This window comes from Lepidothrix coronata, unplaced genomic scaffold (genome assembly GCF_001604755.1).
Source record: "Lepidothrix coronata isolate B3197 unplaced genomic scaffold, Lepidothrix_coronata-1.0 Scaffold124, whole genome shotgun sequence".
NCBI lineage: Eukaryota > Metazoa > Chordata > Aves > Passeriformes > Pipridae > Lepidothrix > Lepidothrix coronata.
The window spans coordinates 908,678-934,649 of NW_016690304.1; the positions used below are offsets into that span (position 1 = coordinate 908,678).

A 25,972-nucleotide genomic window follows, 5' to 3' on the forward strand; every position below is an offset into this window, starting at 1 on the left:
TTATTCATTCTAAAATGTCAAAGTCCTAAATTAAAACTGTAAATTTATTTGGAAAAAAAAAAAAAACCAGAAAGTGAAAATCTTCGGCCTGAGTTTTTCTTGTACCCATTACACGGATGAGGAAGTGTGACTGTTGTGTATCAGAAAGGTAAGTCATCTTCATAAATATCTCCAAAGGCCATTTAGCTCTATCAGCAAACTAGGGAAATGAGCTATTTAGCATAGTTTAGTGACTGAGTTTTCATTTCAAGGTTGAATAATGTCTTAAATAAGAAAAACAAAGGAGGCTTTGAAATTTTTCCTAACCTTCAGCTCCAGTAACATGAAAACTAACTGCTGAATTCTGGGGAAGTGACCTATTTCTCAACACTTCAAAAAGCTTAAAACTGTGCAAACGACATTGACAAAAACACAACCCATGTTTTCTAAGCTCACTTCACACAATATGGTGAAAATCAAGTAGAATATAAACTGAATTCCTGGGAAAAGGCCTGGAGTTTCTAGAGGAAATGCACTTTTTTTAAATTTTTTCTTGATTTTTTTCTTCTTTTATAACATCTGACCAAACTGGATTATGAAGAAAAAACTGATCCCCATGTAGTCAAAATATATCCATTTGATGGAGAGCTCAGTTCCAATCACAAAATAAGTTAGGAAGTTTTTCCTGATCTTCCTCTTCAGTCAGAATTTTTCACCCACCACTGCCACCAGCAGGAGAAAAAGTATTTTGGCAATAAATGAAAGGATGATACACTCAACATTTTACAACTTCTTTTGTACTTCAGTAAACAGTGGACATCATCACTGTTTCTGAAGCTCCCAGAAGAGTTTGCTAAGAAATGAGGCCCTGCTTGGAAACAGTGCTCTCTGCTGCTTGCAGGTGTCCCTTGTCTTCCACTAGAAAGATGTTGAAAAAGAGAAATCCTTTAGCTTTTTTTTGTTTTGATTTTATGTAACTGCTCATTGTAAACGTGGCTTTTCCTAGAAGTACAATCAGATCAGAGTGCTGTCCATACCCTCTGGCAGTCTAAGTTTCCTATAGTGACAAGAACACGGAGAGAGAAGAAAAAGCCCCACGCTCTTTGCCACCTGCAACTGAAAGAGTGACCATAAAATCAAGGAATGGTTTGGTTTGGAAGGGACCTTAAGGGTCATCTTCTTCCAACCCCTGCCATGGGCAGGGACACCTCCCACTAGCCCAGGTTACTCCAAGCCCCGTCCAACCTGGCCTTGGTCACTTCCAGGGATCCAGGGGTAGCCACAGCTTTTCTTCCCAACCTGGGCCAGGGCCTCCCCACCCTCCCAAGGAACAATTCCTTCCCAATATCCCATCTATCCCTGTCATCTGGCAGTGGGAAGCCATTTCCCCTTGTCCTGTCCCTCCATCCCTCGTCCTAAGTCCCTTTCCACCTCTCCTGGAGCCCCTTTAGGCCCTGGAAGGGGCTCTGAGGTGTCCCTGGAGCCTTCTCTTCTCCAGGTGAACCCCCCCAGCTCTCCCAGCCTGGCTCCAGAGCAGAGGGGCTCCAGCTCTTGGAGCATCTAGGTGCCTCCTCCTGACTCGCTCCAGCAGCTCCATGTCCTTCCTTTGCTAAGGACCTCAGGGCTGGAGGCAGCTCTGCAGGGGGGTCTCACAGGGGCAGAGCAGAGGGGGAGAACCAGCTTCCTCAACCTTCTGCCCCCTTGGCCAGCAATGCACATTTGTGAAAGGCAGAGGTTTCCCCTGGACTGGGATGTCACTCAATGGCAACTGAACAAATAATGCTGCCATTAGATTCTGCAAATAGAACTACCATCAGACCTTCGTGATGCAGTCATCATCACTTTGTATAAGAAGAAAGGTATAAATCAGACTGTTCAAATTACCGTGGTATTACTCTGCTCTCCATTGCTGGCAAAATCCTGGCAAGAATACTTTTGAACAGATTAATACCTGTTATAGCAGAAGGAATTCTACCTGAAAGCCAATGTGGTTTTCGAGCCAACAGGAGCCCCACAGACATGGTGTTTGTTCTCAGACAACTGCAAGAGAAGTGCAGGGAACAGAACAAAGGTCTCTATGTAACCTTTGTTGATCTCACCAAGGTTTTCGATACCGTGAGCAGAAAAGGTCTGTGGCAGATTTTGGAACGTTTAGGTTGTCCCCCCAAATTCCTTAAAACGATCATCTCTCTTCATGAGGATCAGCACGGCCAAGTCAGAAAGGAAGAGCCTCTTCCCCTGTTTTTCCAACAGTAATTTCTTAATACATGACGATTTTCCATTGGATTTGCCATCGAGACTGATACCTTTAATGCAGTTATACCCCTGCATGACTCATGCAGACTCTTGGGCACCTGCACAAAGACCATGTAGCTTCCATAACACTCAGAAAAACAGAGGCCATGGAGCTTGTAAAATGGCCACAGAAGGTTAAACAAAGTCACTTATGAACAATAAGAAGAAGTCAGGAAAATATTTTGGTTCTGTGCATAACTTATTCCTTACTTTTTTCTTATAACTATAAAAATTCAATGTCTGAACACTTACAGAAAGCGCATTTTGTCTGTACATTCAAAAGTTAGTCACCCCGATTTCATTAGGAAGGGTAATGCACACCTTCTGAGGAGCTCAGCAGGATTTCAGAAAAACTGAGGAGAAAAGCAGCTGGCATTACTGATACTTCTAGAGTAGAACAGAAGAAATAAGATTAATGTAACCTTTGAAAACAAACACTCTCACAACCTCTTTTTAGAACACAGAACATCTAGAAACCTCACTTTTTGATTGACTGTTTTGCAAAATTCCTTCTGTATCACTTTTTATATGATACATGTATATATCTCACTGCAGCCAGGGATAAATCATATATATCTCTACAGCTGGTGCTGCTTTTGTTTGTGTAAAACCTTGGTTGTAGACTGAAATGATAAAAAGATGAACGTTTAGTGCTGGTTACAGATAAGAGGGCAACAGTGCTTCAGAAGAGACATAAAGTATTTGAAGTTGATGAGAAAGTTGAACATATGTAAACCCAAAACACAGCAACCCCTCAGCCCCACCTGCAAAGCCTCTTTTTTTTTTTTTGCTTCTCCCCTGCTGTGTACACAGAAAAAAACCACAAGAACAGTTCAACAATTAGCAACAATCCTTTCACATCAATAAACCGTTATCCTTTGAAATAACGTGGATATATTAATTCTTCAAAGCGAGACATTGGACCAAATAATTTCTGCAAAAACAACTGTGATCTGTTACAGACGCCCTTCAAAAGCCATGAGCTATGTATGAAAACAAGTGAACATTAAGAGTTCAAAAGTCCTCATTCTTAGGAACATGTGGAGAAAACACATTTAATGAAGCGTTTGGGTTTTTTAGGTTGGACTCTGCAAACACTCTCAAGGTGTTGAGATGAATTGTTCATCTGTTTAAAGCAGGAATGTTTTCTGACCATCTTCTTGGAGGATGGACAAAATTTGTCTCAAACTCAAAATGAGACATCAAAGATAAAAACATGCACATGGTGCTATGAGACAGGAATTTGCCACATTCTCATTAACAATCCATCTCTTGGTGTGACAATGACTTGAAACAGAAAGATGCAGCTGTGTTTTTTTTTTTCCTGATTTTTGAGTGTAAATTTCTGAAGGCAGAACAAGGAGAGGATCCAGCATAGAAGATACAGCCATTTAGGCAATGAACATGTTTTAAAAATTGGAATTTTATTCATGCTGACATTCTGGATGAGGCAGCCTGCTCTAGCATATGAATGATATAATTCACTAGTGTTAACATCAGTACTTACCAGGATCACAAAAACTTGGAGGACACTGCAGAATCCTCAGTCACAAAACTGCAGTCTGGATAAGCTGCTTTACAAAATGGACAGATTCTGTTAATTCAAAATTTAAGACAGTGAATCACTCATTTTGGCACTTGTTTAGCATGTGCTAGAAAAACAAATTACATTTTTTGTTCCTGTCAATGGCTGGCTTTCATAGCAGCCACAAGAGACCAAAATCCCCTGCTGAGTGTTTGCTGGCTTGTTCTCAATATCCATCACTCTTCATCCCCTCTAAGCCTGACTCTGTTTCAAGCAAAATGAGGTCAACCTGACCTAAGCAGGACATATGAAGCCAAGTATTTTGGGAATCTCCTCCAGAGCACACTCGAGTCAGCAAGCATCCTTCTGCTGGCTGCCATGGGCATTAGATCAGCCCTTGAATAACTTAGTTCCTGCAGAGAAAAATTCATCTGTGATCCTTGGCTCTATAAACAATACCTTCTACAAACAGTCTCGCTCCAGAGAAAACTATTTTACAAGACTTTATTTTCCCCTGCTTCTTTTACCTTGATTACAAATATTGTATCATTTTCTATTCAAGTTGACCAAAACATCATGAACACCATGGAAACACATTCCCCTTCCACAGCTCATTTATAACCAGCCCCAGAACACACCACCTTGGGTCAGTTGACCATTTACCAAGATTCTTATTATCTTTTATTTGCCAAGCATTATTTAGGCCTCTGTAAGAGCTTTCTTCAATTGCTGACAGTCCCTTGCCACCTCCAATTCTATTTTACACATCACAATCCATCAGGAACATGACAAATTCTCTTCTCTTCCTACTGTAGCTTTTTTGCTGCCATTTCATTATCTTTAGGTTGAATTGAAGCAGCACTGACTATTCCCGTGCATTTGGTTTTTTTCTGACCTGCGTAAGGAAAACATACCTTGCTTCAATTTTCTTCCTTCCACAGGACGTATGAATTTAAAATTTCACCTTTATTTATTTCCTCAGGCATAGCATTTACCAAGTAAATTCTTTCTCCTATGTATTTTATAAAAACACAGGAAAAAAAAGGAAATTCCGCTTACACATGTAAATTATACAGATAAAAATTGCAAGCATTTGGTAAATAATATGAGGTATAAAACCATATTTTTACTCAAATACTTTTAAAAGGACAAGAGAAAAGAAGTGGTATCTAGTTTATGGAAATAGATTCAACAGTAGCTGATGCTGTATTAATCTCCTCTCAAATTCACAATTACAAATTAGTTACTTTACAACTTTGTTCAACAACTTTTGAGGGATTCCACAGACTCTGGCATGATTGCATTATGCCATGACTCACAGCTAATGAATGTTTTCCAATTCTCACTTTCACAGAAATAAAATTCATGAATGAAGTGATTAGTTCCTAAAATAAGTTTTCCTTTCTAGTATTATAGAATCATTTTAAAACTGACCATGATCAAACTGTCAATGAGCTAATTAACATGATTACTTTGAATTTATTAACCAGAACTTGGTTATATATATATATAAGTATATAGTAATTATTGTTGGTTATATATATAGTCATTAGTCTTGGTTATATATATACGTTATAGTCAATATTTTCTATTAATTATTTCATTAATTTTCTGAGAAGGGAGGAAAAATGACAGTCACCTCTACCTTCCAGTCAACAACAGAGAAAATTCTTTAACTATTATTTGAAAAGCAATGGAATTATGTGAAATAACATTCTGAAACCTGGACGGTGCTACTTGTCCAGTTTGGGGACATACCATCAAATCAAGACAAAGTTCCACATGAGTATGTCATGCCAGATTCCATCTCTGTTCAAATACTCCAATTTACACACGGTAAAACTGCAAGAAATAAGATTTTTGCTGTTCTGATAACGAAGTAAGGAAAAAAATTGATGGCTTACTATATTTCAATGTTAAGTTCGTGGAAATCTCAGTCAATGATAAGATTAAATCTAAACTCTATGAACGAGGATCGAGAACAAGAACTTTGTTTTCTTTTCACCCCTTCAATTTATTAGTCATTCCTAAGAGCTTTGTCAACAAGTGACCCCATCAAAGGATTTTATGCCTCTTCAGACTGTTCTTACACTTCCAAAACACTACTGTAGCTCTTTTCAGCAGCTCTCTGCCAGCTACTGGAGACTTTTGTACTACTTCTGTTTCTCTCTTCACCAAATCCTGGTTTTTTTTCACCAGCTCAAAGGAAATTACCAATGCTTCAGCGAAATCAAAATATGCAAAACCTGACAGTTAAAAAACCCCAACCAAACCTCTCCCTATGCCCAACACATTTTGCTAACTATTGAATTTGTCTTTACTTCCAATTTCAGCAGCTGAAATTTTCTATGTGTTTGTCAGCCATGTGGAAAACCCCGGCACCATCGCTTCATTTCTGTGCCTAATTAGCTGCACAAAACCAGAAAATCACCTCTCAAGTTGCTCTTTAACAAGCCCTGTTATTATTTTGAATATATTCCCCTAACAAGTACCAGCACTGGTGTTAAAATTTCTATTCAGCACACATTTATCCATTGGTGCACCAGAAAAAACTTTTTTTACAAAAATCTATTAATTAGCACTATATTTCTTTTATTTACAAGAAGCAGCAAATCCACTATTAACTTCTTATCAAATCTCCCACAAATAAGCCTATTTTCTTATTGTGACAAGGCTTAATTCAGCTATGAACACTCCGTTTTGACCTACCTTGCCCTGAAAAAGTGAACCAGAGAACATCTGATTAAGTGATAGCTTGAATGGATTTAACCTTTTTTACCAGTTTGCAATAAAAATGCAATAATAACATCTTTTCCCTGTTATTTCTGTATTAGCATTAGAAATCCTAAGAATATTCTTAAAGTCACCTCTAGAATGCTTCAGTAGAAGCACTAATAACCTTTAAGAAAAATCCTGTGTTCCCCAAAATGCTCTGAAGTAATATTTTACCATCTGCTTTCCTCTACAAGAGCAATGAGGGTGATTATAATTCAATTACAGACGAAGGCAGGATAGGTGCAAGAGACATTCTTTCTTGTCTTTGCTAGAAGAAATCAGATCTGACTGTAAAGGGCTTGTACAAATGTGTAAAAATTGCATCCATATGTTATTTGCTTTTGCTTTCTCCCACAACAACAAACTGAGCAGGCTGAGCTGTGTTGTGCACTGTGCTATGGCAGTCAGAACTTCTCATCCCTTTTCAAGTCTTCAGGTATGTTTCCATTATGCTTCCTGATAAATCCCCAAATAAAATCAGTCTGATACGATGGCAGAATAGTTCAGGATAGGTGCTTTCCAGGATTGTTGTCAATGTGCAACCCGGACCTTTAATTTGTTAAAAAAGACTCCACAAACCTTGGTAGGGCACGGGGTGTAAAACAAGGACTCCTGAAAGCTCAGTGCCAGCCTGTTCAGACCACAGTGTAGTGAACCACCTGTGTGGTTCCAGACTGTCTGTATTATGTATTGTTTCTTTATCCAATATTTACTCCTTCAATCAAAATGATTCTCTGTGAACTCATCAGCATAATTAGAAATACAGGAGACGTGTGTGGTCCTTTCTAAGTCACCTGGAACCTAATCCTCGCCTGTGGGCTGGCTGAACCAGGTGCAGAGCACATAAGGCAACCAACATTTACCTGTCACTAAGAAAAATGCATTACCCAAAGGTACCTGCAGAATTAGGATACTTGGAAGAACAAACTGGTTACTGGGAAAATGTTGGTTACCTTTGAAAACTTCGTGTTTTATTGTTAAATGGGATAATAACCCCTATATCAGTAACACATTTGGAAAACCAAAGAGGTTTGAAAATACTTTTTCCAAAGCAGCAGCTCCAGAGCACAGTTAGTTCAGCAAATCATCAGATTTGAGGATGAAACTTCTATTCCCTGAAGAGAGTAGGGGATGGGAAGCATTTATCTAGTGACCATACACATAGTAATCCACAGATAAAGAACACGATGAGAATGAAATCAGGAGTCTGTTGCCACAGAAGGGTCGTAATGGCATTATGGAGAAAAGCCACAGGCACCTCTGACACATAAGAAGGACATGTGTTCTCTTTAGAACAGGAGTTCACACTGTGTCCTGGGAGCAGCTCTCACACGCCCAAGATGATTCTTAAGGTATTTTCTGACAGCTATTTGACTGAGACTCCATTATGCTTAGGAATCATTTCTCTGGAATGTATGACATTACAAAATGAAGAAGACTGCTGAATACCATGTTCTAGCAAGACAGAAACTGTCCCAATCTTTCCAGCAGAATTTGAACTTTTCCAGCATTTGTGATAAACACATTAACTTTTCTTTATAAACGATGCCTTCACGTGAATGAAGCCCAGGACAAGCTCCCACTCCCAGGCAGAAGCAGCAATGCCAGACTTCCACCAGAAAAGCTCCTTATCTCACCTCTGCTTAGGCAGAGAAGAGAGTTTCACTCTCCAAGGAAAATATGTACAATATCCAACCTAGTTTGGATCAGCAGGGGACGTCTGGAGTCTTCTCTGCAGCAAAACCTTTTGATATGTATAGCCTGCCAGTAAAAACAAACATCTACCTCATGCCAGCTTTACTAACAGCACAGTTTTGCAGACAGAAATAAGACCAAATTGAGGGGAAGCACTGGAGACTTTCAGTGAGAAAAATTATATGATGTTCTTTCTGTAATAGAAACAACTCCCTTAGTATTCTTTTCAACCAGATTAAAATAAAGTAAGAAAAATCCCTGTTTCTAATGACTCTCAGCATAGCTGTGAGATACATTCAATTGTGAGGAAATCTGTGTAAGAACATGCATTTTAAAGCATGCAGGAGACAGTCAACCTTTGACAAAAAACAGTTCACAACTTTAACACAGCCAAACTAGTGCTCTGCCTGTAATAATGATAATCCTTTCTTTGCTGTTTCTTAAGCACCAAAGAAGGTGAATTACAAGGATGACTGACTCTTTGGTTCCTGTGTTTAAATATCTAACTGAAAAATCAGGCTGCTAACCAAGGAAGAGAGCATTAGCTTTAGGTCATTATACACAGTACTGAGTATGACAGGGTATTATACAATGCAAGATTCTTATTATCTTCTTCTTAATTCTTATTATATTTCTACTATACCAGCGGAATTAAGGTGAAAAAAAGACCCTGATCCATTCAAAGAAACCCATTAAGGACTAGACCTTAAGATAACATTACAAAGTAACAGAAATAATTTTTGCAGTAGCTACTTCAAATTTAACTTCAAATGTTATCATCGTACATTTTAAAATCAAAGCTATCAGGTGATTCGTCATTACTGAAATAGTGCATAAATATATATATATTCAAACCTTGCATACCAATTTCAGTTGATCTTTTTAAGTAAATGCTTCTCAAACCTAATATAAAGTAGGAAAAACACTAGACAAAGAGAGACACCTTAACCATACATACCTACAAAGCTTCTCTTCTTTAATACTGGGAAGGAGTAAAGGGGAGCAGCAATATCTATTCTTACTTTTTAGCCTAGTCCCAGTAGTATACGAATATCTGTAAGACACAAACAGTAAGTACCTGGCAAAAGTATTTGAATACCTCTGAATTAAATAAAATCTTTCTCTTTATTGGCTTTAGCAGTGAAAGAGATCTGCCTAATTCAAAGTCGGGCTTTTCGGTTTTCTAATAAGAACTGAAAAGATGATTTATTAAAAAAAAAAAACCAAACCAGCAAAATCAGTGCCAGAAGTATGGGAAGTCCTGAACCAGCACTTCTGCCTGTGCTTCTCCCCCTGGGCTGAGTGCAATCAGCAAATTATCAGCCTCTGTCTCCCTCATCCCTCATCTCACTGCCAGGACAGCCTTCCTGACTTCCTTAGGAGAAAGAAACCAGACAACATAAGGCTCTAAACACAGCCAGAAGAAAGGCAGAAAGGAAGAAATAAAAGAAAACAAGTTCCCCACTTCCCATCTATATCTCATTCTCTCACTTCAGCTATTTTTCTATCACATCCAGAACTGCAGCTTCTCCCTGTAACTTAACAATGAGCCTCCTCCATCCAATTGTGTTTTCCTGCCTTGTAGTCACAGCTGGGACAAGGCAGCACTTTGGTTTCCTCTTAATATACAGAAGAATTCTTTATTAATTTGCATTGAAAATAGAGTGGGTAGCCTTTAGAATAGACCTACCTTGCCATAAGATACTGAACTGGTGTCAAGCACAACCACAAGTCTCCACTGAGTTTACAGCAATGACAACCAAGGCAAAGGCTTTTTTATTCTGGAAGGGGACAACCCTGTGACACCTGAAGTCTCAGGGAGTATTTTAGATCTTGTTCTCTAAGACTTTCTCCTGTGCTGTATGAAGCTTTGCACAGAGAAAGTTAATATTGACATAGAAAAAAAGTACAACAGTCTGTATTTTGAGAATTGACAGGGGAAAACTTTTGTCTTCTCTCATATTTATTGAGTTGCTTCATTTGAGAACAATACAGTTTTGTGCATTCTACATACCAAAACCTACTAAAAATGGTTTCATTTAGTTATCACACTACCACAGCAAAACCCCCCACCCTTTATGACTAAATTCCAGTGAAAATCTCACAAATTAATTTCAAAGTATGCTTGCATAAATCATAGTTTTTTAGATCTATAGAGCCTAGCAGTCCATGAGAACTAGTGATCCCAAGTTGAAACTAGAAAGTATGTACTAAAACTGCCCCTGAAGCTAATGATGTGCAAACCACACGACACTACAAATCATTTTCCGCCGATGAAACAAGAAACCCAAGTTTCAGAAGGACAAGAATCAGAAGGACAGACTCATGAAAGAAGGGTAGGCTTTCAGTTTGGCACCTTGGAAGTAATTGAAGAGTGCCCTAAAGTGCCCTAAAATGTAATATGATATAATAGACACCAATTTAAAAGACTACAAATGTTCTTCTGCAGTAAACTCATGATCACGAGTTATAAAATCCAGTGTTCTGCTGCTTGTACTGCAGCATCAAAGCTTTACTTGGTCTTCAGGTGATGTTAATGAGGAGAATGTATTCTCCCACTATCAAGCTCAATTTGAAAGAAATCCCAGCCTTACTTTAAGCTAAATCAATTTTTAGTTCTTTCACTGTTCCTTCCTTCTATCAAAACGAAGGAAAAAAAAAAAGTCCCATTCACAGGAGCTAGAGGAATAAACCCACAGACCAGTCAGCCTCACCTTGATGGAAATAAGTGAAAATTAATGGAGAAATACTTATAAAATAGTAGGCCATAAAAAAACAAAACAAAAACAAAAAACCGCACACACACACACAAAAACAAAACACAAAAAAACCCCCCAGGGTCTACTGAAAACAAGCCATGCCAGAAAAATCAAATCCCATGATGGGATAATCACTGGGATGGAATCTAGGGAAATGGTTGACCACAGCCAGCGAAAGGCAATGTGACTTCACTGCACCGCCTTGGTCCCTTCGTCTTTTTGGGAATGTATTGCTGGCTTCCAGCAGTCCAGAGGATCTTTGGAAATTCTTAGAGTTGATGTGTAACAGGGTAGACAAAGAACAAATTTTTCTGGTGACCTTGTTCATTTCTAGTACAAAAGTTCAGGCTTCCTTAGAGGTTAACAAAAGATGTGATATTCTAGATGTGACATTTTATATAGAAGTATTTTTAGCTTAAAGAAAAACAGTATTGCTTGAAGCAGATTGTTAAAAAGAAAAGAAAGTCCACCCACAGTTTTGTAAGCTAAACCAGCAGCAATGAAATTAAACAAACTAATGACCCCAATCAGTTATTTCAGAACATGGTTCCCAGGGAAAAAATTCTCCCATTTAACGCTAATGGACTGACCACACGGGCACACTGACATTTTGGCAGGTGACAAATAAAAAGGCTGTTTATATTATGTATTCCATCTAGGTACATTTTACACATACACATATAACCTCAGGTGGTAATCAAGCTGACTCACATTTCCTACTAGTAATGTAAAAGTTTCTCCTATTTAGACAAACTATAGTGTGCAGAAATTAAGGTTTCGAAAAGAGAAGACAGCCTCAGGGTAACACCAGTGCTTTTCCTCAAGGAGAGAGCAATCAGTTCAAGTCAGATCACCTAAAGACACATACATTTTATTCAGTGGAATGACAAAATACACACATAAGGAATTACTTTATTTCTTTATGATAGCAGCACTAGTGTCATCAAAACCCAAGGCCATGCCAAAATTGCAGTCATGGGTGTGCATATACACATGCACCACCCCCCAACCACCTCCACCAGAGACAGAATCTCGAATGAACTGAATTAAACACAAAAGAATGGAGAGAAGTAACCAGTTTGGGGTTACATCTTTGAGAACAACACGAATAAATCAAGGATTTCCACCAAAAGTAGGCAAGTCTACCCAATCCTAAAGAACGAGTAGATCACCAGTATAATGTACCATGCACTTAGTCCCCCAACAAGATTAGGTTTCCATGCTTACTGCTCACTGTGACATTTAAAAACTCTTAAGTACCAAAGCCCAAATGTGGGCACAAAGAGCACAGCTCCCAGTGAAACTGCCCCCAGTTACCCAAGAGGTTCCCAGCCCCCTGGGGATGATCATCTAGACGGGTACATCCTCAGGCAGTACAAGACTGTCATCCTGGAAGGTAGAACTCAAGCAAGAAAGGCACAGAACTTCCTCATGTGGCAGCCTGAGACTGTGAAATGCTCCTGCAGTGTTTATTGAGTACAAACTTCCCTGCTAAATGTGAATGGATCTCTGCAATCCATACAAGGCAGAGACAGGAATGGAAAACAGATTTACTTTGGAACAACAGGAGTCACACTGAGCCACCTTTCAGTCTGCCTGAGCCACCCACCCATCTCTCACCAGGAATATCTCCGGATGAAAGGAAAAACATGTTCTTCCTTGTTCCCAGGCAATGTTATTACACTACACAGTGGCTCAGGGGAAGCTACAGCTTCTCTACACATCTCACATGCATGGTGGAAAGCCCTGGAAAACTATTAAGCACTGGAGGAAGAACAGAGACTGACAGAAACGGATTTTATTTTTTTTTTAATCAAGTTAACAACCACCTCCTCCACTGGAAAAGTAATGTTCCTTCAAAACCTCATCTGAACAGTTAGTATTCAGGTTGTCTTTGTGCAGTCCACCCTGCCTAAAATCCTCTTGGCTTGGGGAGTCTATTTCCAGAGTAAAGAAGCATTTTCTCCTCACAAGTGAATTTCTTTTCTGCAATACAGCTTTTCAGTCTACACCTTCCAGAACTTCATGGACTAAGTAATGGGACAGCCTTAAGATTTCAAAAAAGAAAAAGTAAACTTGCATATTTAGTTGTTTGCTACTTAGATAGTGTTGTAAGTTCCTCAGAGGGGCAGTGTGTAGCTGTGGAGGGTGGACTACTGCATTCAAGAAGAATCTCTGCTCCTAATTCAAAATATTTCAGGACAACCTTTTCCCACGAGTAGGCACAGTTCCCAGGGAGCCACAGGAGAAAGTCCTGTGGGGTTTCCATAGGTTCAGCAGTCCTTTCCAGACATACAGCAGCTTGTTCACCTGGCAGCAGTGGAGGGAAGGAGTTGTACTGTGCTCCATGTCTCCAGTTGCCCTTCTCAGGCTGTTGCAGGTGCCCAATTTTTATAATACAGACATTTATAAGCTGCTTTTGTTGTTGCTTTTTCAACATGGAGAAAAAGGAAGGTTGCTATTGAGGGTGCCTGACATGCAGAAAATTTTCTTTTCAATACCTCAATTAGAATCTATTTTAAAATTTCTATGCATAACACATCAGACTGACTGTTACAGAAAAGAAAGTCACTTCTATTTTAATATATTCCCCGAATAAGGTATAAATAATGAGACAAATACAAAAGTAATGAGAGAGGCAAGCAATGGTGCTACCTTTGAGATGTCTGGAGGCCACAGATAACTTCCTTGGGCGCTTCACCATGGGTGGAATATCCTTAGGCAAATGCTCTGATTACTCCCAGAGAAGGACAGATTCAGCTCTCTGATGAGAATAAGTGGACATCCTGCCTGGAAAGCTGGGAAAGTGTGTGCAGCTTTATCCCTTTACTCCTGATTTTATAACCTGTCACAATGAGGAATCTTCTATAACTTCGTTAAAACTTTTACCTCCCAGAAAATGCAGATCAAGAAATGCCTTATGCTTAGCCATGGGGGAAACTGTAATGACATAAACGCAATGTAAAATGTTTAAAACATTATTAGTAGACAGTCTTTATTGGAAAACTCATGAAAATACAGAAAGCTGTCAGTTCTTGGACCCGAATTACTATAGAAAAAAATTCTGCCTGTTTTTCAAAGGTATTTTAGAGAAAGCTAATAAAACAGTAAAGTCTCTAACTCTTTTCTGAAGGAAAAAAATCTGAAAAAAAAAAGTTAAAAATGAGTATTAAAGAAAGATCATCACTGTCATGCAATTGTTAGGAAAAGGATTTTGGTGAAGTACATTTCATGCACCGAGGTTTTTTGTGAAATATATTCTTCCATATACTAGGAAAACAGCTCACTTGACTTGATAGTACTAGATCCCCCTTGTCCCAAATATCATGAAGTGGTGCCCAATACTAGGATTATGAATACAAGTAAAGGACTTTTTTTTCATTCACATGCAGACTTTTATAATAATGGAAATTCTCTTTCATTGCTGAAATATCAAGAAGATATTAAACACAGTGCAGAGGGGGTTTTGTGCCTAATTAGGGATAACCTAATTAGGTTCTTTTTCTGAGTTCTGTGAAGTGGTTGTAGAATCACACATAACAGAAGCATGAGGCAATGGAACAATAAACAAGAAAACAAAGAAAACAGTACATCAGAAGGCCCAAAAATCTTTACCGCAGTGACTATGGTAGCGCTGTAATAGAAATTTGGTGGATGTGGTCTTACAACTGGAATGCCAAAGTTAGTGGCTAATTCAGAAATCTACCACCAAAGAAACAGTGACTTGAAATAGAAATAATCTTGCAGACAGAGAGGGTCAAAGGTAGTAACACTTGCTGAAAATCAAAGTAAAAACATAGGCAGATAGGAGAGGTCAGCGGGGCAGGTCATCAGCCCAGCAAAGCACACAGTTCGAAGGGGTGTTTAGTTTCAGAACTGAGAAATGAAGTGACTGGCAACCAAAAGCTTTGGAATAAAAATTAATCTCCAGGCAGCCTCCTGCCCATGTACCAGTGACACCAGTCTGTCAGGGCTGGCCGAGGATGGCAGGGAATGGCTGGTGCTGGGTTTTAATGGGGAGCGGTGAAATCTTATGATTTTTGCCAGGAATGAGCAAAAAAGTGACACATGAAGATGCTGAAGGAAGGTGGACAACACAGGAATGTCTGCCTGGAAACCTTCTCTTGCAGGGCAGCAACTGCTGTAAGGATTGCATGGGGGTACAGCATGCATGGGAAGCCTGTTTTCATAAACTGAAATGTTCTCTGGAACCCAAACATCTGCATATCTGACACAGCAGCTGTAAGACAGCAGTTCTAGACCTCGATCCCTTTAAAACAGAGCTCTTGAGTTTCAAAGGGACCAACCACTCCCCTCACTCCTACCAATCTGCTGAGCAGTGACACTAAATGTTATTAACCCTTTCTTGGGCAGTTCAAAAATAGGAACCCTACAGAAAGGCTGAGGCCAGAAAGATAACATTGACCTGACACAGCACAGGCAAGAGTGAGGTTTTGCTGGAAACAAAGCGATGGCAGCCCTATGAGGCAGCCAGGATCAAGCAAGCTCAGAGTCAGAAGACCATGGTAAGAAGACCAGCACATATCTGGCCCCACTGCTTTCACTGCTTTAAAGGCAAGGCTGGGCTCCAAGTCGAGAAGTATTCCAAGTTGGTTGATAAAAACAGAGGATTGAACAGCTGGAAGTCAAAATTTGGCAAGTTAACCACAAGTTAATATACAATTAAGTAGCATAAGGAAACATAAAAAATAGTGAGATGGGATGTGGCTGCCAAAGTAGAGGCACCAAGCACTGTTTTTGATGCCCTGGAGCATTCCTCACTCGACAGCCATCTGTCACTCAGGAAGAAACCATTTTCCCACAGGTCCTGACTCACACCTGCAAGCTGAACACTGACATCTCATACTCCCGGGCATCTCACGCCCTAGAAGTCTGCCTAGAGGAAAGCCCAACTTCTAGGAGAAAACATCTGTTTATGATCCATGAGGACTGATCTTTCAAACTGACAACCGATAGAGCTATAAACCCTTTTGTCCTCTCCTTTCTCATGCTTTCTTGGAGAAGGCAGAAATTTTTGTGTTATTGTCGACCCATTGTGAGCACTTTATGGATTGAGCATATCACTAAAGTGAGCCAGGAAGACTTTGCTTTTCCATACTATGTAAAATCTGTTTTTTTCTGCCCTTCTCTGTGGCATTTTAGACCAGCAGCGAAAGAACTGCATGATATGGGTCACAGCCCCCGACACCACAAAACCTCTCATGTTCAGAGTCACTGATCTGGGGGTAGGAAGGAATTCTACATTTGGCGAAAAACACAGGATCTTTTGCTTTCTCTTTGTACAAGAAGTAATTTACCTGCTCAAACAATCTGGTATATCTTACAGTATCAATTCCTTGCCAGTGTAAGGACCCTCAGGCACTGGTAGCACTCCTCTTCTTTGCTCATGGCAGCTTCTGGCCTGAGGAATGATATTAAAAATATAGATTCTAGAACACAATTCTTCAGGATTCCAGAAGTTCCCACTTCTCTGGCTTCCATAAATGAATGCCTACCTTCATGGAGAGCAAAGAAAAAAAACAAAAGGTTTTGGGCTGTAATGCCATTATGCAAATATAATGTCCACTTACTCAATAATTAAATTGCACACAGACTTTAACATTAACAGAATCTTGCCATTATGACCAGAAATTATCTGGCAAAAGTGCATCTGGAATATTTCAAAACATCTAAAGAAGTGGCCATTTGAAGCTACTGCATACGATGCATCAAACTTACTTGGAAAAGACAAAATGCCCCCTATCTGAAGGCAATTTTTCTGTGATACACAGACTGAACACAACCCTGAGAAACCTGTTTCCATGCTTAAGTTCTTAAACTTTAATTTCTTCACTACCTTTATTTTGAGAAATTTTACTTTGCTCTGCATTTGCAATAGAAGACAATATATTATATATATTACAATAGAGTGATCAGTGACAGAATCCCAGGAAATGGCCTGAAGTTCTTCAGGGCAGGTTTAGGTTGGATCTCAAGGAAAGGTTCTTCTCCTAGACAGGGTTGGGCACTGACCAGGCTCCCCAGGGCAGTGGGCACAGCACCAAAGCTACCAGAGCTCCAGGAGGGTTTGGACAATGCTCTGAGGGACAGGGTGTGACTCTTGGGGATGGGCCTGGGCAGGACCAGGAGTTGGACTCAATGATCCTTGTGGGTCCCTTCCAACTCAGCATATTCTATGATTCTCTGACAGTAGATTTTCACGTATTTTCATTAGTAGTTAGATTTTAGAGCAGTGTTACATTAATAGAAATTAAACCCAAGGATGGAAAAGAGTGACTATTAACTATTCCAGCTTCTATATCTTCAGCTGAAAGCTCTCTGGCATGTGTTGGCATGATCTGATCCTAACCCAGTTACTTAATATGTGAATTTTTCTGAAGAAAAAAACAGTTAAAGTAAGTATGCATATTTACTTACGAATCAGGAGTAGTATATATTCCTGATTTACTGCTCTTTGCAATTTAAGGTACTTGTAATGTCCTAAAAAGTTTAAAACAAAATTCTGTGCACTGAATGACATGCATATATTGCAATAGAATAGTTTCTAAGCTACAAACAAAACCGACTAAAACAGTATTAATGCTTCTCCTGTCAACACTTCTATTCTTCAAAAGAATGAATACAAAGGCATTTCCAGTCAACCAACCTGGTGTCCCAGAATCACCATCCCTCACAGATGATTAGAAGATCATCACATTGAGAGAAAATACCCTTTCACCGCCCACAGTCACAGAATTATGGACATTCCACTACCCCAGCAACATATTAATCACAGGTTCCAGCCTAAATTTCTTGGCAGTCTACGAGATGAAAGACAAGCACAGTTAATGATGTTGAACATGTTGTGGGCTTAGTTACCAGCATGAATTTCCATTAGAAATAGTGGCAACAGGGAAAATTAAAAGGAAAGGAATAGCTGGAGAAGAAAAGCAAGGAAGGGCAATGCATCTGATCTCCACACTCAGACATAACAGGGACTCACAGGCATGAAGGAGTCATGTGGGATATTTAGAGGGAGGGCACAGAAATGGGTGGACAGTTCTATTAGACTGATTTTTCCCTTATACACAAGGATTGACATGGAAAAAAGTAAAAAGATATTTATGGGTGAAGTGGCTGAGGAATCCTGTAAACAAGGGGGAAACTAAAGCGAAAAGTTGGCTTTACAAAGAGAACTTTGTGTAAAGAGAAATTGCTCTTAAAGCTTCAAGTGTATATCTCGTGAATGGGAGAAGACAAAAGCCAGGTTGGACAGGGCTTGGAGCAACCTGGTCTGGTGGAAGGTGTCCCTGCCCATGGCAAGGGGTGGAATTTAGGTGTTCTTTAAAGGTCCCTCCTGACCCCAACCACCCTGTGATTCTGTGCAGGGGTTGGAGTCAAGATGATGATGTTCCTATGGCAAGAAAGAGAAGGTATTAAAGAGTCCTACAGAAGTTGAAGTACAAAAGGTTGAGAACACAGCTGAGTTTTGATGAAAGAAAAAGGTACAGTTCCAGCAAAACAGCAGTGCCTCATTCTTCCACGCTCACAAGAGGGGAAAGCTGAAAAAATAATGACCATGCTGGAGGCAAGAGTGGCTGGAAAAATAGGGGAGTGCCGCCTACAATAACAGGTACTAGGAGATGAAAGCAGCAGCATTTCAGGAAGATTTTGCCTGGATGAATGATGTATTTTTTAGTTACTAATAATTAATTAGATTAGGATCATCTTCCTAGCTCCAGCACATTAACTCCAGAGCAACTGAGACATCCTCCTCAGTTCCCTTGCCTCTACCTTACTGTTCTCTCTCACACATTTCTGTTGCCCTCTCTTGTGCCTCCCTTCCGTTCAGGACTTCTGCACAACCCAAACAGAACAGCACTCTCACAACCACAGGGAAAGAAGGCGGCACAGCAGCTTCAGAAACCATTACATTTGTCTGAATTCTAGAAAACTGCAAGTTGTCAAGTTTGCCTTCATTACAGGGATTTTATCCCATCATCCTCCTGAGTACAGCAGAAATCCCGTGAAGAGTTCCCTAGATGAGCCCTGTACTGAAACACTCTGTTCTGCTGTAGGAGTGGGACTAGAGAGATTTACAACAGTCATAATACACCTTTAAAAGGCCATTTTACATGTGAACTGTGACAGTTCAGAGACTTGTTATGCCTATGGTGTCGAGTCAGGAAAATAAATTGATCTAGTTTGTGGATGAAACAGTATGTGGCAAGTACAAAAACATAAAGAACCACCAAAGGAAAAGACGCTCTTAAATTGGATAAATACAGGATCGGGTGTGGGAGCTGACGGCTGAAAGAAATGCTGAGACATCCTGGACAAACTGAGCAACCCATATCTGGAGACAGATGTGTTTGCTTAACAAAATATCAATGCTGTAAAATGCCTTGAAAATGTATTGATTGCAGAAAACATCAAGCAGTAATACCCAAATCCTCTGTTTTCCTTCGGATTTCATAATGACAGATAAACTTTCTCAGGGCTTTAGCAAGCAAAAATAGATAAACCACTTTCTTGCGCAAACCACATGAATTCATCTCTGCACTCACACTTTGTCTGAAAGAATGCCAACACTGTAAAATAGAGCAAAATATCAAGAGAGTTAATTTTTTTTAAGAGTACATTTATCCTGTGGACAATAAATATCAAGACTGAGCAGGATATGGAGGTTCCTTCACAGACTTAGAAAATTGTTTTAGGTAGCTTCATGGCTGCCAGGTCATGGCTGAAGACATGCTGTGTTGCAGGACAGATGAAAAAACCCACAGTGCTCACTCACTGCTCTGCCCATCACCTTAGCAGGATAAAAGACAACTGAAAGGCTGGGAAATCAACACAATGTTTGGCTTCAAAATGCAATAGATGATGTAGACATGTGGTCCATACTAGAGGATTATCTTCACTCCTTTTAAAAGGACGACTAATACTTATTTCTTTCTTGTATATTTAGTTATAAAGCAAAGGGAAAGGATGGGAAAACTGGTTGCTCTTTGACTGGAGCTAGTCCCGTGGTTTAACCCCAGCCAGCAGCCAAGCCCCTCACAGCCGCTCACTCGCTCCCCCACCAGTAGGGTCAGGGAGAGAATCAGAAGAGTAAAAGCCAGAAAACTCCTGGGTTGAGATAAAGACAGTTTAATAGATGAAACAAAAGCTGTGCACACAAGCACAGCAAAACAAGGAATTAATTCATTGCTTCCCATGGCTGGGCAGGTGTTCAGTCATCTCCAGGAGAGCAAGTCCCATCCCACACAACAGTTATTTGGGAAGACAAATACCATCACTCCAAACATCCCTCCCTTTCCTCCTTCTTCTCCTCAGTCTATATAATGAGCATGATGCCATATGGTCTGCAATATCCAGTTTGGATCTCCTGTCCTGGTTGTGTCCCCTACCAGCTTCCCAAGCACACCCAGCCCCCTCCCCAGCGTGGCAGGAAAGGCCTCAGCAGTAACAAAACCATCTCTGCATTATCAACCCTGTGTTCAGCACAAATCCAAAACACAGCCCCACACCAGCCACTGGGAAGGAAATTAACTGTACCCCAGCCCAAACCAGGGGAGCTATTGAGCTGCAAAACAACCAGTTTCTTCTGGATTTGCTCTCCCTCCCATGTGAACACTGAATGTAACACAGGGTTGCCTTCAGCTGAGATAGACCTCTACCTCCTGCAAACCAGGTAACATCCAGTTATTAACACTCCTTCATCTTTCAATTTGATCCTACTTCTGTGATCACAGAAACGAGTTGCAAAGCTCCCAGAAATACAAGCCATGAATTTCCAATGTGTGGATAAGAGAAGAAGATAAGAACTCTTTGACTCTTCTGATATCTAAGGCATAATAGCATCATTTTCCCATTCTGGCTGGAACTACAATGAAAAATAACCCTTCAAAGGTTCATAAGGAGTGTGGAAGATGTGTCAGCTCTGTGGTCAGAGGAGTCTCTGCTGACCACTAAATTTCAAAACTAGCTAACATCCTACAGAAGCCTATTTGAACAAATATAACAACATGATAAGAATTAATTAGAAATCCCATTTGGTAATTAGCGGAATTCCCAGGGCTCACCTCGATAGCAAGGGCCACTCCACAAGGGCTCTCTGTCCCAAGGTGGATGGGACACCTTCATGATGTTAGGTATCAGGTAGTGAAATTCTCAATAAAGCAACAACTTCTATAACTGAAGAATATTATTTTGCATGTTAGCCAATTACATAAACACTTAAATCTCAACCCCTTCTAGAAACTCTTACAAACCTAATTAATATTTATCTTTAGAATATTTAAGGAAGTATTTCATGTGACCTTGTGTCTTCTACTTGCCTGAAGAGTTGCCAACTGGAGCAAATTCCTGGGCTAAAGGATGTTTGTCTCACTGTCATTCTGGTAAATTAATCCTCAAAGCATATTACAAATATTAAAACATTAAAGCGGTAATTTTGGAAAGCAATCAGAAAAGGCATGAAGCTAGTAAATTTTTTCTTGTGGTTTGGTTACTAAAAGAATATAAAATATAAAGTTCCAAACCTTTCTCTCCTGTGATCACAGACAGTTGCAGTAAACATAGGTTTTTCTTATACCATCTCTCTATTCCAGAGACAGCCTCACTTCTTTCTGTACCCTCCCCAGCACCAAACCTTTAGATTCTATAATTTAGATAGCTATTACATTTTCTCCTAATATTTACTCCTAAAATAGTGCAACAAAATGTTTGTTATTGTCTGTCAAAACAAATGCAAGTTATGTTCTCTTCTTTAAATCAATTCACTAAAAGGTTAACGTTCTTAATAAGGACTTAATAGTCCTTCTTTTGCTGTATCTCTACATAAAATAAAGAATTGTTCAAACTATCTTTTGCAACACCTTAACAAGATAACTGGTGTCCACGTCTTTGCATTTGCAATATTTTCCGAATGGAGTTTCCTACTAAAAGAAAAAAATACAAGTGCAGGAGAGAAAGTGAGAGGGCGGGTAAAGCCTTTAGGGCCCAGCTGCGCTGCAGAATTGAGTTCACCACAGTATAGGTTTTGTCCTCCATATTCTCCAAAGGGGAACTGGGATTTGTGTTTGTCAGTCAGTGAAACCCGTAGCTGTCAACGAAAGAGGAGCAAATTCACTTATTCTGCAAGTGGAAGCCGGTTTGTACAGACAGACAAAGTCTGGAGCCTGTTTTTCCAGTTGGGGACTGAACGGAGCTATTGGAATGCAGGAGTTACGCTCAGGCTGCATTTCAGAACCGGGACTGGACCGAGGTCCATCACTAAGATACAGCCCCGCTGCAAAGCTGTTACGCACGTAACGTGCACACTTACAGGCACAAAAACTGTGCCAAGACAGAGGCAACAGCGACAGTGAGTCACAGCACAGCCTTCCTTCCCAGGGAAATTGGGACCACAAAGCAGCTGCAGCCATGGTGGGACTGTTTAGGTTGTATTTTGCAAGTCACAAAGGCATCTCAGAGAAAAAAACCCGGAGATTTGGACTTCTCTTATCCACCCAGGATCTGGACTTGTTTAGCATGTCAGGAAAAAGTGCATGGGCAGAGTGCCCCTGGGACAAACAACTAATGGTTGTGTCTGACAGACCAAGGTTATTAGTCATTCCACCTTATTCGCATCCTAAATATAAATGCCATAGTTGTCTTTTACAGGTTAAAAAGAAAATAGATAATGAAGAGCTCTTTCAAGTGTCAGATCACATAATTATTCTATTCAAAATCTGAAATGTCATTTATGTCCTGAGTGAAATAACTTACAATATACTAGAACAATCCCTTCCTTGTAGTGTCTTGCAGTCCACAATATCATCTGCATTTTCTTTATTCAATAAACTTTGATGGGTTTTCCTCAACCCTCCCTCTAATGCACAAATTACCGTGAGATATGGAGCCAATGTGCAAAATACTCAGTCGCATAGAAAAAAAATTAGTAATAAATATTCATTAAATACCAACAGATTCCACATTTGTAAATATAACAGGAAAGCTACATTAAGCTTGTAAATTGGAAAGACAGTCTCTCAGCTGCAGTCAACTTTTCAGAACATGGGAAGGACTTTTAGGAGACAGATGTAGCAGAGATCTAGACCTCTGTACATCTTGCTGAAAAGAAGGGATGCAATAGCTAAAAAAAAAAATAATTGAAACTTTTGAAATATTTGAAAAAGAAAAAAAAATAAATCCTTCATGGGGAAATTGTTTTTCTCTCCATGAAAAACAAACTGTTCAGAGCACCAGTGATCATATAAGCCTGTCACTGGATAAACTCTCATCTCAGGCAGGATGATGAATTCCTGTCTCGCTCATCTTTCAGCTGCTGCTCGGTAAACAGTCTGAAATTCCAGCTCCTGAATGCCCAGGCAGGAGGAATCAGGGGCAGCCCTTAGATCCCTGCTGAGCCCTCACTCCTTTGGACTGTGCCCAGGGCACATCCCCATCAGAACCAGGGCACTGTCTGCTGGTTTGTCACAGCCTCGGCTATTGCTGGCCATCACCTTGTCACAAAACTTACTTGTGCACCTCGAGATACTGAATTTGCAGTGGCAGTAAAGGAGCAAAGACACCTTTCAGGCAAGATTCGTTCATTTTTTAGTAATAGAAGCAGAGTCATCTCTACTGTTATACTTAATTAAAGATCACTTTGCAGGAGCTTCCTTTACAAGCGCTCTTTAATAAAGCTAAAAGAGTGACAGCACAGAGCAGCGCCTGGGAAAAGAGGGTCTGTTGACAAAGGAGTGAGAAGTAGGAGCAAAAAGGGGCATAAAATACATCGAGGTTATAAGAAATGACAAAGGAATTTAATATGACCATATGACAAACAGTCTATATTTACTCAAATCTGATCTGAGTCTGTCGCACCCCTCTGAAGAGCAGTCTAGGCAGAGATATATTTCAAAAAGTTCCCATGGTAAGAAACAATGATAACACTCAACCAAACCCCACGTCCTACTCCCCATTCCACCAGCAACAGGGCAGCCAATATGTACAGGTGGCCGGAGCACCTGCCAAGCCACAACATTCATTTTGGTTTAACGAAAGGTACCTTGCAATAAGACATCTGTGGGGAATACAGAAGCAGGCATAACTCAGCCTAAAATACATCAGTCTGTTGAGAATCAATATCCCAGCAGAAATCCTGTAACACAGCCTGCAGAGGAGGTGTGCTGGGCATTGCCCTGCAGAGGTCTGTGCCTTGGCTGGGAAAGCAGGAATGCCACAGACCTGCAACTTAGTCAAATATTCTGTCTCCTGTGCTGGAATCCAGATGCCAGTGTGATTACTTTCCTCCAGCCCCAGAGTCAGAGCGAGTGAGACCTGCTGAAGTGACTTGCCAAGGAGCCAAGAAAATCATGCACTTTGAATTCTTCGCTCCATCAAATCAAATCCCACTTGAAATATAAGTGACCAGTTGCTCTGGGAGAAGATTTGATGGAGGTTCAGCACACAATGGAAGTGAAATGGAAAGCTTGAAGAGAGGTTGTCTTGGCAACATAGCCTGACTCATATTTAAAGATAAAATCACTCTCCAAAGCTAACGTAAAGTGGATGACAGAGACAGGAAAAAAAATGTAGGCACTCATAATGTCTTCATGGCAGAAAGCTCTGCCTTCTGTCAGTTGCCTGAATTATTTTGGGACTGTTTGGTAGTGTTTCCTCTGTTCATTGTAAAACATTATTTTTATAGCAACTATTAAGGCAAACAAAAAAGTCTAGAAAAACACAGCATAAACTCCTCCAAGACATTCATCATGTGAAACATGCTCCAATGTACCAATATTATGTTTTTTAAGCATATATTAACACACCATCATACATTCATAACATTGCAGTACAGCCATGTTCTCACTGTCAATTGGTGCAGGTAATTTGCACAGGTAGGCACTTTATAAAACATAGAGACTGATGTAAACTGCTCTTTGTATAGCAATTGATTTTGAGGTCCTTAAGTGACATGTGATTTCTTCTGCAAAAAATCTCATTAGACTCAGGTTTGATGAGATGGGCAGGAAAATCCAGGAGACCCTGGCAGGGGTCTGTCAGGGTACCAGTGTGCACACCACAGGACAGAGTGGCAATGCCAGTGTTACCTGCTGCACCCCATCAGGTGTCTGGGCACTCTATCCAGGTACTGCCTCCCAGCAGTAATCTCTTAGGCCAGAAATTCCAATTATTAATCATGCTCAATAAATTGTTCTGTTGCTAAAATGCTCTATCTCTCATTTAATCAGAGTTCTACTTTAGAATAGTATAGAAACGGTTTGATTTTGTATATTTTCTGTACTTCTGTCAGGATAATGAGAACAGAGTCAAACTGGAAAGTCCCAGATTATTTGTCTCTTTTTCAAGTAGTTTAACACCCAAAGGGTGTCAAGAAGATAGTAAACCCTACATTTTTCTGCATTTCTTTTCCCTCTGTTTTGTTTTAATGGATGACTGCACTCAGTGCAAAATTCCAGCAGGGAAAAAAAGGGTTTACAATGTTTTGCCATGTCAGTTCAATCTCCCTTATCAAATACTTCAAGACTCAGTAAACTTGGTGGGTTATGTCCCCAGGGCTCACTGGCTGCCCCCCTTTTCCAGCCCACAGGTTGCTCCTTTGCTGAGCACTGTCACCTCTGATCTCCACTGGGCAACACCACTCTGTCACCAGCTAATAACAATTGACTGATTATCACTTTCTCAAGATCATCAGCTCTAAGTCAAGCAGCTTAAGACACTCCCAACTTTTTCTAACTTGACAGCTTCTACCATTTCTACTTTATTGGCACTTTTCCATCCACCCAGCCCTTTATCTCTCTTGTCCATTAGTCTCTTGAATAGCCTCTTGAGGCAACTACTGCTGAAGTCTGAAGAATTGAGGTAAATTGGTGAAGAAGATTGATTTAAACACAGGCGATGTCTTCATCAGATCTTTCAATCTGTGAATAAC

The 25,972-nt window shown here is 40.1% G+C and overlaps 1 long non-coding RNA gene across 2 annotated transcripts in view; it reads right to left on the minus strand.

Annotated features, from left to right (window-relative positions):
* Positions 1 to 4,491: 4,491 nt before the first annotated feature.
* LOC108502744 overlaps positions 4,492 to 25,972 on the minus strand; it is a 34,555-nt gene continuing 13,074 nt past the window's right edge. Inside the window, exons 4-9 of one of the 2 annotated variants that reach the window (XR_001876582.1) lie at positions 16,347 to 16,450; positions 13,684 to 13,968; positions 9,228 to 9,323; positions 8,212 to 8,335; positions 5,558 to 5,641; positions 4,492 to 4,694 (exon numbers count right to left, since the gene is read on the minus strand). This is a non-coding gene — a long non-coding RNA (uncharacterized LOC108502744). The remainder of the gene's footprint in view (positions 4,695 to 5,557; positions 5,642 to 8,211; positions 8,336 to 9,227; positions 9,324 to 13,683; positions 13,969 to 16,346; positions 16,451 to 25,972) is intronic. The other variant, XR_001876581.1, reaches the window with a different exon arrangement.